Source organism: Musa acuminata, chromosome BXJ3-5 (assembly GCF_036884655.1).
Source record: "Musa acuminata AAA Group cultivar baxijiao chromosome BXJ3-5, Cavendish_Baxijiao_AAA, whole genome shotgun sequence".
NCBI classification, from domain to species: domain Eukaryota; kingdom Viridiplantae; phylum Streptophyta; class Magnoliopsida; order Zingiberales; family Musaceae; genus Musa; species Musa acuminata.
In genome coordinates, this window is record NC_088353.1 from 43254999 (window position 1) to 43260998 (window position 6000).

Here is a 6000-nt window from a genome sequence, read left to right on the forward strand (position 1 = left end):
TCTTCCCCACACTTTCCTAACCCTAGCGATATGTACAATAATAATACACTATAGACACGATCTCTCTCTCTCTCTCTCTCTCTCTCTCTCTCTCTCTCTCTCTCTCTTAACGTTGTTGTTTTCTCGGTTTTCGTTTCTCGTTTTTTTCTTCTAAGCATCTAACCTTTTCTGTTCTTGCTTCCTCGACATGGACAAAGATGGAAGAAGGTCAAATCGATCGAAGCTGCGAACGGCATGGCAATGTGAACTGGATGAAACAAATTCTGGGGTTATCCTTTATTATTGTCACCATCAATATTACGGCAGTGACGACACTTTTTACTGGCTTCCGAGAATTAAAAGGCCACGTAAAACGGTTGCACCTTGTTATCTGTGGCATCCTTACCTTCTCCGATCTTCTTTGTGGGCTAAGTCTTATGTTTCTCACCTCCAATTTGCTATCTGATCGGCATCCCGCTGCCCTTGCTGGCCAGTTTAGCTCTCCAATTACCCTACTCATCATCATCTCCTGTTCTCTGTTGGTCCTCACAGCTGCTAGTTTCCTATATCTCATACCCAAACTCCTGAACTTTTTGGCTGCTCTAGTTCCACCATCCTTGATTATTGGCTTGATCTACTGCTGCTCGATCCAAACAGAAGATGACCATGGTGCAACAGGTTACGAAAACTACAAGTCGGAGCTGAAGCAATTCCAAAGTCTCTCATCCACTGTCACCTCCCTTGCTTTCAATGGGCTTGTAGCTACTTTAGTAGGTTACAGTAAGAAATCTTCAGAACAAGCCCTTAGCCAAATCATGGAGGTCAGCATCCTCCTAATGTTCTTCGTCGCCATGATGGGACTCTTTTTGATGATGTGGAACTCCGCGCCACCGAGGATGTAGAACCAAACTCTGAGCTACTCTTTACTCGGCTTATTGGCAGTGACAGCAACTGTTGTGGCATCTGCGTATCTGGAGAGTTACCTTCCACTGGCTCTCTCCCCGGTGCTGTTGCTCGGAGTAATCGTCTGGTTCGTCATGAAACCTCACTGTCATGGAGGAAGACGCCTACCGCAGATTGACACCATGGATCATAAAGTTGCTCAAACCCATGTCCAAAGTTGCTACCGTCACCACGCAGATCACATTTGGTGGTATGATGAGCGTCTTCTCAGGATTGTTCGGCGACAAAGACAGCGGATTCCAACACAAGATCTTCATGCTGTTGATGTTCTTCGCATTCTTGTCCAGCTTCAGCGTGAACTTGCTCACAGTCAGCACTCCGAAAGCAGCAACTCAGATCACAGTTATCAGGATACTTAACACTTACTTTCTTCTTCCTCGCGTTGGGAGCAGCTGCCGTTTACTTGGTCGTGGTCATGGGAGGCTGACACTGTCCAAGATATTAATGTGTGAGAAAGAGAATAAAAAATATGATTAAAAGAATAATCTTACATTGCTGCATACGTAAACTTTCGATGGCAAATACATGCGAGGCAGAGATCAATTGACCTACTTCCACGGATAATAGAGAAGCAAATTACTACTATAAAAAGAGGGACAATTATAAATATCTTAGAAAGATGTTCATATGCCATAAAACATCCGAAAATACTAAAAAAGAAAAATCCAAACTATAAGTCCAAACTATTTAAATTCAAAAAAGAATAATCTTACATTGCTGCATATGTAAACTTTCGATGGCAAATACATGGGAGGCAGAGATCAATTGACCTACTTCCACGGACAATAGAGAAGCAAATTACTACTATAAAAAGAGGGACAATTACAAATACCTTAGGAAGATGTGCATATGCCATAAAATATCCGAAAATACTAAAAAAGAAAAATCCAAACTATAAGCCCAAACTATTTAATTGAGTGTGGACTTAAACTCAAAGTAAACACTTAGGTTTTTCTTATTGTATGTTTGGCTTCAAAGTCTAGGCCCTTATTTATATGTCCAATAAGAGATAACAAGCTTGATTTTCCCGATGTGGGACTATATGGGACTTCCTAAACTAACATATGATATTTTAAGAAAAATAATAGGTTTCTAAGTTTTTTTTCTATATTTTCGAAAAAGATCTTTTTTCCATTTGTGCAATGATTAAAAAAACCCTTTAAAATGTTATTTCTTATCAAAATTCAGGAATGAACCCATCAAAGTCCTTATGTCTGAAAAACAAGAATGGCAATATTAACGAGCAACATAGAGACAAACAATCAAAGTCCTTATGTTGTACTGATGTCGAGTCATCTAAAATCAAAAAATGTTCATACCTTCGCTCGCCTGAGTTCGACCATTAGACTAAGATAATCGTTTTATCAGAATAATCATCCCGAAATAGATAATGTGGAACAAATGATATGATCATTACTTTGGATCAATTGAGATTTATATATGAAATTCAATTAACACCTATTGGATATATCAATTATCAAATATCACATCAATTATCAAATATATCGACTGAGTATCTAAAAAACTATATTCTCTTATTAAACCAACTATTTAAATAATTCATTATCTAAATTGGCTTTGTAATATATGTTTTGATTTTTAAACAAACTAATGAACACTTATGAGCTATATGTATGCTTGTGGACACTTAGTAGAGATGTTTTGTAAGATAGATATTTAATATAGTAGTTTTAGAAAGTGGGATACGAGATATGTTCATCTTGTCTCTCAATTAAAGTAGGACACGAGGTAAAAGATATAAATATTTTTTATCTTTGAAAAAATTTATCTATCATTCAAATTTTAAATATTTAATAATTTATCTCTTCTTGACATAACAATGAGTACTAATAAGTCAATTCTTTTGTGCTAAAATTGATTGGAGAATATTTAAAGCATAAAAAAATCCAAATTAACAAATACTTAGGCCTCAATTTCATAAAAAATAAAAAATTTGAAGCATATATATTTATAGGAAATATTTTGATAACCAATCTCATCCCTCTAGTTGTCACAGAGGCGAGGACCCAATCATCCTCATAGGGTGTTGGTATGGTGGAAGATATGGTCTATTGATCTCGAGGATGATGGTCCATGGGGGGCCATTTGGGTCGACCCGATCAGCCCTCACATATAGTAATCTACGAGTGATCAATCGGGTCTGTCTCCCCTCGATAGGTCCCCCCAAGAGAAATACTAGAGGAATGACGTTATGGTCATTATAGGCTCGTCGCCCCCCATTGACAAAATGATAGCGGAAACACGTTATAGCCATTATAGGCTTGTCGCTTCGATTGACGGAACATTAGAGGGGGACGTTACGATCATTCCAAGTGATTCTCACGACCAAATATGTATAAAAGTCGACCCTCAACGGTAGTCCAAGGGGTCAGATCTCTTTGCAATTAACCCTTTTACATTACACAACCACCATAAGAGTTAACTTGAGTATCAAAGAGGTTGTGTTGGGAAACACTCCTAGCATTGACCTTTGTGTAGGGACTCATTGACGAGCTAGGATCCACGTTGGCCTGACCTCAAGACCACCTCAAAACAATCAGGGCTATATGAAGACCACCTCGGAACCACCTCATTTGTGTCAAGGATCCCATGAGGGTGCTCCAAACATCCATACTATTGGAAAATCTAGGGTGACATCACATATGTAACTAAAGAACATAAAATAAAAATCTAAGATTTTTTTTAGAAAAGAAGGTTTCATCGTCATGCGAAGATAGGTATGCAAAAACCCATAAAATCAAAAACTATATATATAAGAAAGATGTGTTACATAAGGAGATCGTATATCCATGAAAACCTGTATATATGTGAGAGAGGATGAAGGAAGTCAAATGTCCTACTCTCTAGAGGTGATCCAAATGGCAGGGACCGCTGCTCAAATCTCCTCGCTGTGCGCATCACGCAATCAAGAAGGGGCCGATCCTTCTTGCTATCCACACACCCCAAATAGGGGCTACTAGTTGAGGAGGAGAGGGGAGAGGAGAATAGGAGGTGGCAGCTAAAAGGGTTTAGCCTATGGCCCTTTGGTTCTCTCATATTTGTAGAGTCCCCCTATGAACTTAACCCTAATGGATCCTACTATATTGGGTATTGGATCTCCATCCAACTATCCAAGTCTATTACATTAGTGGATCTCTACCAAATAATATATTATTGGCTCTTATTGGATCTCATATATAAGATCCGATAATTCAAGGATTTATTGGATATCCAATAAGTATGTGACCCTCTAGGCCAAATATCGAGCTAGCCGTGAGTCATACTTATTAGAACTTATTTTAGCTCAGTGAATTATTATCTCCATAATAATTCACTCGACTCATGGATTGCAGAAATACTATATCACTACGTCATAGTCCCTAGATGATATAGGAGAATTCAATTCATTAGACTTATATGGTCTTAGTTATCACGTATATATAGTCCCTTATCCATATAATATCCTAGAGACCGTATACCATTTCTACTCGAGTCTACTCGGGTATAGTGCTAATCGGATTTCTACAATTTCTATTAGGCCCATACGATTTCTACTCGAGTCTCGCTCTAATCGGATTCTCCTAGAGAACTCTTTTTCTCTCAATCTAAATGATCATGACCATGGATTTATCTAAGCAAGAGAACATATGAGATATTTCTCTTATGACACAAAGAGCGGATGATCCTTTATCGATACTCAATAGCCCTCGTAAGGTTGGTTGCCACTCCCGATGCCCGGTTGTGCTAGATTTGGAACTTCCAGACCTATAAATCCAGTATAAAAGAGTGGTGTACTCATATAGGATATCCTTAGTGTCTCAAGTCTAACGATTAGATACACCACTAGGATGACGGAATTGTTGTTTGACAATAAGACATCATCAACCATCCAACATTTCGTAAGTAGATCAATCAGTGAACTCATTCTCCAATGAATACTTGCACTTTATCCCTAGTGTCCCCACACGAGCAGCTATGAGACCAGCCACCTCCATCATATGGATAGGTATATAATACACTATTGTGTCTGGTTATCTCAATGTTCATCTCGAGTAACTTATGACCGAGATTATTTAGGGTCTATGTTTAAAGATGAATCGATCTTATTATTGTGATCTTATCACAATTTGATTCTCATTGCATAAATCCATAAACATCAATATATATATATATATATATATATATATATATATATATATATATATATATATATATCCAATAAGTAATATAAAGTGAGAAAATATCATAATAATAATATGCAAAAAGAATACATATCATATCACATGTGTCATCACTCACGTGATTGAATTGTAGGGCACCTATAACTAGCACTAAAGTTATCTATCTCGACCAAACAGTCCGGTCTATGCTAAAACTATGTATCTTAGCCAAATAGTCCAGTATATGCCCGAGTTATGTATGTCGACTAGATAGTCCAACCTGTGCTCGAATTATGTGTCTCGGTCATACATGTCCAATATGTGCCCGAGTAATGCACTTTGGTCATACATGTCAAGAAGTTCCCCTCCCGACCCCGACTTGTGTGTAGAAACTCGATGACGAAGAAGTAGTAATTCGACAAGGGAGGAAGAGCGCCTCCTTGCTCTACCTCGAACCTATTCTAGAGATAAAGCCTGGACCTAACCTAACGTCGACCACCTTCGTTCAAGCATCCATGTGGGTAACTCTATACAATTAGGATCGGACCAAGCCATATTGATCCATCGATCATAGCATAAGGTGCCCTAACACTTGTGATTTTAGAATGCATTATAATCTTTAGCACGCTAGGTTACACTCGACATCAAGTCATAAGGATAGAAGAAACTAATATTTTAAAGGGTTTTTTTTTGTCTTAATAATTTTTTTGTAATCTCTCCCCACAGCAGCTGCCTTGCATGACCACAGCGAAGTAAACGTAAGCGGCGGCCAACGCGAGGAACAAGAAGGTGCAAGTTGTTCAGTATCCCGATGACTGTGATCTGAGTTGCCGACTGTGAGCAATTTCACGCTGAAGCTGGACAAGAATGCGAAGAACATCAACAACACGAAGATCTT